Source organism: Rissa tridactyla, chromosome 10, assembly GCF_028500815.1.
Source record: "Rissa tridactyla isolate bRisTri1 chromosome 10, bRisTri1.patW.cur.20221130, whole genome shotgun sequence".
In the NCBI taxonomy this organism is placed as follows: domain Eukaryota; kingdom Metazoa; phylum Chordata; class Aves; order Charadriiformes; family Laridae; genus Rissa; species Rissa tridactyla.
Window position 1 is genome coordinate 9,972,705 of NC_071475.1, and position 13,353 is coordinate 9,986,057.

Sequence of the window (13,353 nt, forward strand, 5' to 3'; positions counted from 1 at the left end):
AAATCAATTGTTTCATTGCAGCATATCTCAGAAGAAAAACAACTGACAATTAGCATCCTCTTGTAGGAAACTATATACTAATATACATACTTTCAGTGGTCTGTTACCTATGCTTAGTTGGTTGCGCTTCTAAGCATATTCTGTTGACCACAACCATGTCAGCCATGCAAGGCCAACAACAGTTGGAGAAGAATTTACCTTCCATTCTCAACATGCCAGTTTAGATGCTTGCATGTACATATATATATATAAAATATATATATCATAGACACAAAGATATGGCAACCTTACACACCCACAGACATCACATTTGCTGGTCTTGGCGGTAAATGTTGAGTATAGGCACTTTAAAAGTCACAGGATCATTAAGATTTTAAGAAAGGAAACATTTTCCATACAGTATAAATCGTTACAGACAAAAGCAGTAATTAAGGAGCTCTCACTGACTCCTGGCAATGGTATAATGGCAAAGGTGTCACTGACTCCTGGCAATGGTATAATCCCATTTTGTGCCAGCAAAAGACGTTCTTCCCACATGGAGAGACGAATTGTTGTTCTACTGGCAGACAGCCCACAATCAATTCTTGGTTTCTCCTTAAGTAAGGAGCACGGTATGCAAGCTAGCACTATATATTTAGATATATTAGACAACGAGGATTATTTACTATACTAATGCTTTGATCTCTACCAGCACGATAAAAAACATTATCCTAATGCAACTTTATACTGAAAACAAAAAACCTCCATGCCTCCATGTCTTTCAATAATACATAACCTTTTCACAATACTAGAATTTTAAATGCTGTGTTGTATCAAAAGCAAACCTCCGTCTGTTCCTGCTTGCTTTGAAACATAGCACAAAAGATTGATGCATAAAGAAAATACAAACCCCATCTTTTACAGTATATAACCACATGTTTTCTGTAAAAGTGACTCCCACAGAACTTAAGCAGTTACAAATAGCTAAGAACGACACATTTTAAATTCTTTTAACCATAACCTGGTTAACATATTTTAGAAGAATAAAACAACATATTGTCAGTATGCTCCACGGCAATCTCTAATTCTAGGCATCATACAGGAACCTCAGTATGTTTTATATTCCTCCATGTTATTCCCAGACAATATGTTATTACATTTACGCAATGCCTTCAAATATAGGGTCAAAATTTAAAGTTACCTTCATAATTGTTGACATTTAATTTGTTTTCCTATTTTTTCTTTTTTTTCCCCTTTTCCTACTAATTCATGATCATTTCCACAAAGGGATTGACACAACGAGCCAAGAGAGACCCTGAAGGTCAATTCTAGCCTCATATGAAAAATGGTCAGAGAATTTCAACCAAAAGCTGATGCCACAAGCCCATAGTTTCTATCAAGCTACAGAAGAATTTTTAGTATGACTGGAGAAAATACAAGTTTTATCCCTGAACCGTCATTAACCTTCTCTTTTTCATTGTTTCTCTAAAGACTACCTCATCATAACGATATTATTATTATGAGGACTTCAGAATACATCATTATTGATACACGCATATAACCCATAAATATATACACACGTGCACACTGAAGAGAAGTATCACCTGAATCTGCACAGGCAACCACGAGTCCAGTAACATGTTATTTGACGACTACCGTAAGGCTAAAATACATTTCCAAAAGTACACACACACACCATTTCAGCTGTAGCAGCAGCAAAAGAATGAATATCCCATCGTCAAGGAGAAGCTGACCACCTTTGTGGCGGGAGGGAAAGAAGGAGCTAAAACCAGTACACATCTCCATCTGACTAACTGGCTTTCAGCCGCACTGCTCCAGTTGAAAGTTGCACCTGATGTGTGTGCTCCCTCCTCAAGGCCCAGAGCTACAGCAGGAGAACATCTACAAAGACATTTCTCAATCCATTTCTCTTGAGCAAGAAGGAATTTACCAATCCGACTTCCGGGGTTCAGAAAAATAAGCTCACACCTTTAGTTGAAGCGGATTGACTTATACCAAAATAAACAAACCCATCAATTCTAATTTAAATCTGAAAGGAAGAAACCTTGATTTAAACAATCAATTATACTCAAATTCTGTATTTGTATTTTCCATAAGAAAGATTAATTCGCCTCAGCTGGAGGTTGATTTGAAGCAAAGGATAAGTCTATGCCAAGTTTGACAGCACTTTTTGCTCATCTGTTATATATTTATAAATCTTATAGATACAGTTCTCTATTTTTATGTTATGTAATCCTGTCTTTACTAGGAGCCAAAAGATCTTTGATGCACGTGTCAAGCTGATCTTGGATAGAATTAAAGAAATACAGAAAAAACAATGTTAAAGTTGCTGTATTAAATAAAAAGCTGAGATAAAGTTTTACTAAGGATTTCTCTTATATACAAAAGTATGTTTACTTACAATTTATTTTTCACTTATGCTTAAGTGTGCTTATTTACAACTAAGTGGTTTATATAAAGTTTTCTACAGCTAAGTAATCCAGCTGATAAAATTTTAGTCACTGGGTTTATAATTGAAGAACAAGTCTTCAAAACAGCTTTTATTCATCATTTAAAACAACAGATCAGTTTCACATGTATGTGTTACTAAGCTGATCTAAATTAAATACACAAAAAGGAAAACATTCAAATAATCTTTTTCTGGGGCAGACTTCTGTTGCTGTTGCTTGACAAAAGCCTCTTTCAACACAACTTGCTTTCAAATTTTCTGTTTGGGTAGGAATTAAGTATTTAAGGAATCTGCAATGCAGCACAGTGTGTCAACTGACATCTCCAGTGTTAGTTCAAACCAGCAAGGTTTAAGTAAAAAAAAAAAAAAAAAATCTTTTAAAGACTCTCTTATATGGACTGCAAAGGGCCACCACCTAATAAAGGGCACCAGTAATACCTCACAACATGTGACAGATACGGAACAGAGACGACAGCAAGAAAAGCAGCTGAAGCTCTATTTGTTTTATGAAGAAAGGTCATCTCCAGAGCCACCCATCTGGTGTGCCCCACTCCAGCGTCACCTCAGCTCCAGCCTACTTAATGAATAAAGCAAGCAGAGGCAACTTGTAATAAACTCTGTTCCCAACCACCCTTTGGCATGTTACAAAAGCTTTTGGTACATATTTTCAATTTGTAGAACGGCTATAACTCAAAGTGTTCCACAAGGATACTCCAAATCATTTCTGAGATGTTAAAAATCATATTATACACACATACAGTATGTATGTATATATACATAAGCTTATGGATTGTTCTCTTATAAAAATTAAACAACCAATATTAAGATATTATGAGAATATTTCCTTTAGAAATTATGAACCAGACAGGTCTGAGGAACACAGACAGGAAATAAGAGAATAATTCATTTGAAAAACTGCCAAAGCAGTCCTAAGGGTGACAAAATTAAGATCTGGCCAAGAACTGTTGGCACAAACTTAAGGATAGTAAGCACATACATTTTTTTCACTCCTATTTTATATGATTCTAAGAGAGACCATCTTACTGAGTGCCAACTGAAGACTTTCAATCAAGACTCTCCACAAAAGACAAACTCCTGGTTGTGAATGAACTACTCAATAAAATGAATTAGTACAGCCTACCACTGTATACAGGAGTACAACATATTTAAGAAAGCAACAGCGACAAAATCTGTATTAGAAGTTCTAAAGAGCAAAGAACGTGAAAAACTTGCTTTAAAGCACTTGCAGTATACACATCATCTGCCTTGAGAAGAGCAGGCAAAATAAAGTAGTTACAAGAGATGACATAAAGCAAAAGCTTTGAATCTGTGCAGATGACTACTCTTTCAAGACCATCTTGAAAAATCAAAACAGTTGCAAGCATACGCATTTTAGGCTTAAGGCACAAAAAAGTGACCATGAGATATCAGAAGTGTGAGTAAACAGATGATTCCCTGAACTAATTCCCAAATCAAAGGTGTTTTGGTTGCAATAAATATATGTCTGAACGATTTAAAAGGGAGAGCAATAACAGAATCAATTAGTACAAAAACCTTGAAAAATCCTTGCCAGATGATGTTCCCAACCCTCATTTATATGCTTTCCCAATGCACATTTATACCAAGCATTCACAAGAATTTGAGACTGGCTTCAAACAGCTGAAGTTTCTTGGACAACATGGATTTCTACACATCCTACAGATAAATATACACCTGAGACTGACCATAACAGCGCTACTGCACAAACGTACAGCCTTAAGACAGCCTAGACAAGATTCTACGAAGTTTTGAAAGAAAGCTATTTCCCATACCTAGTCTCCCACAGGCAGCAATAATCCATCCCTTCCCCTGAGATTTCTTAGGAGGACACTTCAACACGGCACAGAATACAACACCAGCATCACGTGTCTTTGTATTATTTGTTTTCCCATTCTGCAGCTCTACTGTTGTCAACAATTTAATTGCTCTCAGCAGCATTAAACTAATCTGATTCATCAATCGGTGCTAGATTCACCAATGCAGTCCTGCCTCTTAAGAAAGACAGGCTGAGGAATTAGGTTGTAAACTATCATCAGGAAAAATAATTCCAATCTGAAAGGGGGCAGCAAGTAAAAGCAAACTAAAGCACAAGAAAGCAGAGGCTACCTTCTAAGAATTGCTGTTCATTATTGATTCTCATCACCTTCTATTCATATCTTGAATACTTTTATCTCTTCTACCCGCATACTAGTCAGAAAAACATACTGTAAGATACCGTACGTGTCTCAGATCTTTCTATGCAGCTTTGTCTAACATTGAAACACAGTATATTCCAACAGTTCAAGATATATCTGTGTTTCATCTGCTTCTTTATTGGAAGGTCACACTGGCGTACAAGGAGTACATTCTGTCACTCCAACCTGTGAAGAGGAGACTGGAAAAAATATGAGGACTTGCGTAAAATCTGACTCCTTACGTGACATCTTATGTTTCATCTTCATAAGATGACAGGCAAGAAGTAGAAAATTTTCAATTATCCCGAAGACATTTTTTCTAACAAAAAATGTTTTAAAGCATCTTACTAAACTTACATACATTCTCATTACTGTAACTATACCTTGAGTATTAACTTCTGTCAAGCTCTGAACAGCCCAAAGAAGGCCTATAGGTTTAAATACATCTTTCTAAACCTTTTTTTAGTGGCATTTTATTTCTTAGCATGTTAGCTGCAGATTCTATAACAAATTTAAAATCACTCCAGTAAACTTGGTCCAATTTTGTTCAATATATTCATTAATGACCTAGATGAGGGGACAGAGTGTATCCTCAGCAAGTTTGCTGATGATACCAAGCTGGGAGGGGTGGCCGACACTCCAGAGGGCCGTGCTGCCATCCAGCGTGACCTGGACAGGCTGGAGAGCTGGGCAGAGAAGAACCTAATGAGGTTCAACAAAAGCAAGTGTAGGGTCCTGCACCTGGGAAGGAAGAATGCCAAGCACCAGTATATGTTAGGGGTGGACATGCTGGGAAGCAGCTCTGAGGAGAAGGACCTGGGGGTCCTAGTAGACAGCAAATTATCCATGAGCCAGCAGCGTGCCCTTGTCGCCAAGAAGGCCAATGGCATCCTGGGCTGCATAGGGAAGACTGTGGCCAGTAGGTCGAGGGAGGTCATTCTCCCCCTCTACTCTGCACTGGTGAGGCCACAACTGGAGTACTGTGTCCAGTTTTGGGCTCCCCAGTTCAAGAGGGACAGGGAACTACTGGAGCGAGTCCAGCAAAGGGCAACCAAGATGATTATGGGACTGGAGCACCTCCCTTATGAGGAAAGGCTGAGAGAGCTGGGACTCTTTAGCCTGGAGAAGAGAAGGTTGAGGGGGGACCTGATTAATGTTTACAAGTATCTAAAGGGTGGGTTTAAGGAGGACGGAGCCAGGCTCTTTTCAATGGTTCCCAGTGACAGGACAAGGGGCAATGGGCACAAGCTAGAACATCGGAAGTTCCTTTCAAATACACGGAAAAACTTCTTTACAGTGAGGGTGACAGAGCACTGGAACAGGCTGCCCAGGGAGGTTGTGGAGTCCCCTTCTCTGGAGATTTTCAAGACCCGCCTGGATGCAGCCCTGAGGGATGTGCTTTAGGTAATCCTGCTCTAGCAGGGGAGTTGGACTAGATGATCTCTAGAGGTCCCTTCCAACTCTGAAGATTCCGTGATTCCGTGAAACGTAAATGAAAATCCAGACAATATGTTTTCATGGAATGGAATAAAGAGAAACTCAAACTAAAGGATTAGTCTTTTGAAAGCCGTTCTCCTTAGAAGGCTAAAATAAATATTGTTCATGGCTCTGCTGAAGACTTCCAACAGACCGTATATTACTACAAGAAAAAAAAAAAAGCTTTCATATGAGCTCTTTATGTGTGTTGTGCATCGATATACACATTCTACATGGAGAGTAGCTCTTATTTGAGATTCAGATATGCCAGATAAGTTGAAAGGGTGTTTTTTTTCTTTATTTTAAATCACAAATAAGCTTTAAGAAGAAATCAGTTCGTAAAACTAAGAAAAACACCACTAATAGCACACATACATGTTTTATATAATTTATTATTTAAAATAGTAAAGTTTTAAGAGGAATTAAATGCTTCCTAATGAGATATTTCTTAAGATTAAATTTGTAACATAAGTGCTTATCAAAGAGATTAATATACATAAATAGGACTCTATTACAACTGATAACGTTTCCTTAGAGCCTGACAACAGCATCACAAATCCCAGAACTCAAGTAAGTGGAAGCAAAGGCCTCAACTGAAGAGTAACAGAAAGTGAGATGAGGGCAGAATTATTTAATCAAATAGAAGTTTCACACTGGATTTTGTCCTGCTGGCTAGAATTATTTGGCATTTTCCAAAAGCACAAAGAACTGGTATGGCTGGGGTTCACCTCTAATCCCCCTTATCCAACCTCCAAGATCCTTGTTACTAGTCAGAATCACAGTAATCTGGACCAGCAGTCTATACAGTGACTAGGATTTCAGAAAACTACCGTTACTAGTAATTGCGTATTTTGTTCTGAGCATGCCTCCTGTTCAAAGTTACTTCTTTATATAACTAGATACCATGTTTGCTCCAATTAGGTACATACAGCATCAATAAAATGAGTGGCATACACATCAAAAAAAATCAAACCTCTCCTTCGGACCATCTTAACAAGGCCAGGTGTTACATAACTATATCAGTGGTTTATTGACTTCTGTTAGAGAAAAAAATGATTGGTCACATAACCTGCATAATCTCTTCTTTACCACCTTTTTGTCTGGTTGGTTGTTTTTTTTTTTTAATATAAAATGTTAAGTGCTCTGCACAAATAAATGTATTTGGGGAGTAGTTGCATTATTCTTTCGCTACTCAGTTTGCCAATTCTTCAGCTGTCACATGGCAACAAAAAGTAAATTGCATTATCTGAATAATAGGGGCTGAACAGTAACGACATAGTTAAACAGAAGTGGAACTACACGTACGCTTTATAGCGGAGATCTGCTTCATTATAAATAAAAAAAAATAAATACATTTAGAAAACTTTGCAGCAAAAAGACATCTTTGTCCTTATATATGCAGCATTAACTACTCTGATGTGAAACATCTTTCAAATGACCCAGGAGGTATCTTTTGAGTGCTTGCTTTTGAAAAAAGTAAACACACATATAAAAACAGGAGAAACTGTCTTAATGTAAGAAGTTTGCAAAATGCACGTTAACTACTAACTCAGAAATAAATGTTCCGTATGACCACAAAACAAGAGCAGCATCAGGAATGCAAGCTTCATCAAACTAGACTACGGTTTATTTCTTATCTGCACCTATATGCTGAGGTATTAGCTCAGCATAATGTTTTTTCACTCTTTGGCCTCCCTGGTAAAACCTCTAAGGTTGACTCCAAGACTGATGATTTCACATAAATACTGTCACATAGCATGTATGCGGCAGGTACCAAATAGTGTTGCACTGGAGCAGGTAAGATACACAGACAAGCTTTAATAAACAAACAAGTAGAAAACACCATGGTGACATGCGCTCATGGTAAAAAAATTCAGTGGCTTTTTGAAGCCGACTCGGGTCACAGCAGAGCCGTATCAGTAGCTGTGTCAGTAGAACAACTGAAGCTTGTGACAGGGACATTGTTAGCCAGCAGAATTACCAACTGCTGTAACTTTGCACTTACGCTTTGACTCAATGATAAGCTACTGCTAAAAGACAGCATTCTTCCAGAAAGTAAAATAAATGTAAAGCATGTTTTGAAAACAGTAACAAGGGCTGGAGCACACAGCATTTTCAAGCAGATCCCACTGCACACCTGCAGAATTCTAACTGTTAAGCACCACATACTGTCTTTAAACACAAAAGAATCACTTAACTCTCTTCTGTAACAAGTATATGAAGAAACTGTTGAAAATAAGAACTGAATAGTCAAGTTTGACCAACAACCAAAGATTCAAAAATTATGATCTCTACTACAATGAAGACCTTTTGGTCTTAAGACAATGAATTTCAAAAAAATTTGTGCAATGCTGTGCCTAGTTCCACATGGAACTACCTTTGCTAAGCATCCACATTGCCTAAGTATTTCGCCATATCAAGTTCAGTGATCAATTTTAGACAAAGTCACTAAAAAACCCTAACCTTAAATACTCATTTTCTCTTACAAAGTCTCTTCAGGTCAAAACTGTACTTTTGGAAAATGCCAAATAATTCTAGCTTGGGGAAGAGAATCCAGTGATAATCAGCACTATTAAAGAAAACAAAACCACCACCACCACCATCACTAAGCAAATTTCTGGGATAACTGAGCATCCCTTGACACAGCTATATAATTTGAGCAGCTCTACTGTTTACATTAACCTAACTTAATGCATTTCATTGCACGACTGTTAAAGGAAGACACACTTTAGTGACATCCAACATTCCCTTTTCATTCATAGTATGAATGGAAGCCATTAATAACATCATGAAACAAAGGTGTATCTCTTTAAAAGCACCTGACAGTAAAGCTGGCCAAATCAACGCATACTACTTTCTTCCCCCTCTGTTGCTCCACTGAAGTAATGTAGCTGTAACTACGCTAATAGATCTGGTGCCAGTATAAAACAGCTCTACCAATGCAAATGATCTCTGCATGAATGCAAATTATACGTCAAACGTATATAGTATCAATTTTTATAAATACAGACTACATTGTAATGGTTAGACTAGAAAGTCATTTGGGAAGAAAAACTGTGGTGCTTATGGGGAAGTCTTTTAGATGCAACCTGTACCCAAAATAAAAAGGAAGTGTGTTTAGTTTATCTTATCCAAAATAAAAGCATTTAACCAAAAAAAAAAAAATCATCTATTTGCTTACCCAACACATTCGACAGCACTCTAGTTTATTTGATTTGTGCGCTCTGACCTGTAATACAATTCCAAGTGCATATGAAAGAAAACAGATACACAAAGATGACAGTAATGAAACAGCATACCATTCATCAATATAAGAAATAAACCTTTATTATATTTATTGATATACGGCTACTGTAATTGAGAAAGTTGTCAGAGAAGTTCCTATCAAAAAAGAACCATCAGAAATACAACTAAATGGTGTACCTTCATAGAAACCAGCTCTGGTACAGGTACTTTTTATTAGATCATATACTTGAAATATACCACATAAGCCACTGAAAACAAACTAAAATACTTATTTCAGTGTGCTGGCAGTGCTGATGCAAAGAGTAAGTAAGTAGCTGTAAGTAAGTGTCCGTAGAAACAAGAAACAAAAGTTTAGAAAAAAGGCACTACACTAAACAGAAAAAGTTTATCACAAGTGTAAGTCATAAAAAGCAAACAGAGATCACTACACTTTGTTCTGTAGGAAACCAACTATTTCAAGCACAAAAGAAAATGGAAAGACTCTTACTATGAGTCTATAAGGTCTGCCATGTTAAGTCAAACCACACACGCCCTTTTCTCCAGCGATGGTTAACGCCACGTACCCATGGTTATATTATGAAAAAGAGGACAACAGATGTCCTTCACAAATAATGTCCTGTTGGTACCACAAATCAGTAATTTTAATCTTCCAAAGCTGGAGTTAGCATCCAGACCATCCTAATTAAAAGCCACATAGGAAACCATCTTCCATCAACATCCCAAATTGCTCACTTGAGATTGCACACAGTATGGCAGTGAGGTCCCTTTGGTATGAGCAGAGACCATCAGCTTCATCTAACACTGAGCATTTTGATCACACTCTCAATCTAGTCTTCTGTGATATATTTATAAAGGATTAAAACTGTTTCTGTGAGCTAGTTTAGTAAGAATTCTTGAGTATTTTCTCAACAAAACCAGAATTTCCATACTTTTGTCCACAGTAGTTAGGAATTGATTATTTCTTACAGTTTGTATCAAAACACTGTAAGCAATCTTGACCTTAAACATCTGCATTTGATTTTAAAATCTTCCGTAGGTACAGCTGAAGACCTTTTAAGAGTTAAGTTCCATTATTTATTCCCACCAATGGGAATTCATTTCAACTGAATTAAAACAAAGGCAACACACAAGCTCTAGTTAACAGTTATAGGCCTTTTAGTTCCAAATTTATTACTTAAAATACACCACACAAAATATCTTCAGCAGTAAAATGCATTATATCTCAGAGAAAAAAAATAAAATATCACACTACCCAGTGCTTCAAAGGCTATGACATTTTGATCAATAAACTGTAGGGGCAATTTACCGTTTTATACTACTGAATCGTATACTCACTTTTCAGAATGAGTGAGATCTGCTGCTGCAATTCTTAGGGTTTATGTAACTCTCAACCTCAAATAAAATAAAATAAAAACCGACCATGAAATATGCCACTACATCATTGTTTACTAAAGCTAGACAGTTTGTTCTGGTGGATAATTATTAGTATTCCTAACAGCTATATGACTCTCTGAAACAATCATCTATGTTGAAATAACCAAATGATTCTCTTCATGTGTGCAAAAAAAAACAGAAAAGTTGGGGGCTTGGTTATAAAAGCAGCACAAATACCCTTGACAAACAGTTGAGAGGATGGCCAAGAGCTTGGAAAGCATTTTATTTAAGTATGTAAACTTCAAAAAGTTTCATAAGACTGAAACAGGCAACTGTTTCTGCTCAGAAGTCCCCATTACTGAAAATCTAGCCATTATGTTAAGCAAGCAAATCTTGATAGCAAAGCCCAAAGTTAAATCCTATTTTGGAAAATCTTTGCCCTGCATTGCCTTAACATTGTTTTTCAATTACCCAAATGAGCTTATTCAAAATTGAGCATTCTGAAGCTTCTGAAAACACTAATCCACCCTTTAAGTCATGCTTAGACTGAAGAAGTGTATCAGCTGAATCCACAGGCAGTTTAGTGACATTTAAGTAGCAGCACACTCAAGCAGTCGACCAATTCCTCCCTGTGTGCTTCTGCAATCCAGGAAAACTGCTGCTGTGTTAGACCTGCAGTCTTCCAACCAAAGCCAACACCAGTTTAGACTTCACTACCACTCTCCCATATATTGCTGATATGCCCTCACACAGCTATACAGCCCCTCAGACAGCCAACTGCTTTGTATTACTTGAAACCAAGAAGTGAAGGTAGTGGAAGAAGTCGTTACTGCAGGGCTGTGGTTTCCCGTTTCTGCTCAGATGACCCAGAGGCAAGCTGCCACTACGGCTCCCCGGCTGCTCATTCCTACACCCGCCCTTGTGTCCCCCGAGTCTGAAGTGGAGCTAGCCTGCTGCTTTTGTCGCCAACTTGACTCGGTGACCCAACCCACCAGGGGACCAGGTAAGGATGAGAGCCAGCGCAAGAGACACCCCAGCAATGCAGTGGTGGGGGCAGGACCACCCCTTCTGACAGTAGCCTGCCCTTACCCCAGGGCAGCAGAGACACTAGACCACACTGCCTGTCCCAAACTGAGCCTGGGGATGACAACATGAAACTACATGCTGACGACTCAACTGCACACTTCCTTCTGAAGCAGTTAGGCAAATTCACTGCATCTCACTATAGCGGACGGTAACACTCCAGAAGAGCTATAGTTCAGAAGTCTACAGTTTGAAACAGTCAAAGGATTTTTATTTTTTTTTATTACTATATTAAGTGTTTGTGTCACCATTTTAATTCTAGTTCATGGAATCAAAACAAGTGCTTAGTTAAATCTTCCCCTGAAGACTTTCATACAGTTCAAGGAAAAGCCAATTTCTCTTGTCATGTTACAAGGTTCTTTTAATAGGAGCCACTGCAAAACAGAGATAGGAAGGCAGGAATCACAGCAGGAAACATCAAGATGGTGACAAATATCAAAGAAATAAAAGAAAGAGCTTTCCTGAACTAGTAACATGTCAATTTTAGGCAAGGAAGCTATTTTAACTGAAAAGCTAAAAGAGGTATATTTAGTCATCCCATCCTTTTTGGTTAAGAGAAACTACCTTCTCTTCCATCACCAGGCAGCACTGATTATTCTAGTGCAACACAATAAAGCAAGAATATAAACTACAGATTACCTACCTGTAGATAACAAAACATGCTAAAAACTAATAAATGCCAGCTGACATCACTTGTCTGTGGAGAAACAGGCAGTCACCAATTACTAACAGAATGTGAATTTGTTTAATGATTATGCTCATTTACTGAACTGTTATTAGACAGATTACAAGCAGTATTGATGAGTTTCATAAGGCATTATAAAGTATGGCTGAATTGTTTCAAACCAAATTAAACCAGAACATATTGTACACAATTTAAAGCAATAATAAAAGCCTGGTAGTGAGCAAATCCGCAGGATGAGCTCTCTGAAAAAGACACAAGTTTTCAGAACTGTGAGGACCTAAAAACCTATTGCTGAAGCAGCAAACTTTACATCTATGTGCGTGGGAATTTACAGCCCGGGACTGAGATCCTGCTGAACACAGGTGAGAGAAGGTGCCCATCTGGCATACAGGTGGCAGCACTTTATAAACCCTGGCAAAGGCACATGCTGAATGGGGCATCTGTTAACATACATCTGCTCTAACAGGTAGAGATTGTTTGAGAAACGGTGTCGGAGATGACAGACCAGCTCTACGGAGCTCACCAGGGCAGAGGTTGAAGGACTCAGATTAGGGACACTGAAGAACGTGGTACATTGTTTTTACACACAACCACCTATTGTACGTTTTTTTGTTGTTGTTACTAATAAATTCTAACCTATCCACAGGAAGGACCGTAAAAGACTGTCCATCTGCAGCTTTAGCGCAGTGCAACATGGCCCTGAAAACAAAAGCAGCTATTAAACTTTCAACTCATAATTTCTCTTTGCTTGTGTTGGGGCTGCATGTACTTTCTCTTTTTATTTCTTAAGAATTTTAAGTTCCTATATTAAGAAGGAAATAGAAATT

General features: G+C 37.9%; 1 protein-coding gene across 1 annotated transcript in view; it reads right to left on the reverse strand.

Moving 5' to 3' along the window:
• Window positions 1–13,353, reverse strand: part of SUCLG2 (succinate-CoA ligase GDP-forming subunit beta) — a 133,137-nt gene that overhangs the window by 106,360 nt on the left and 13,424 nt on the right. The gene's annotated exons all lie outside the window — the stretch shown is intronic.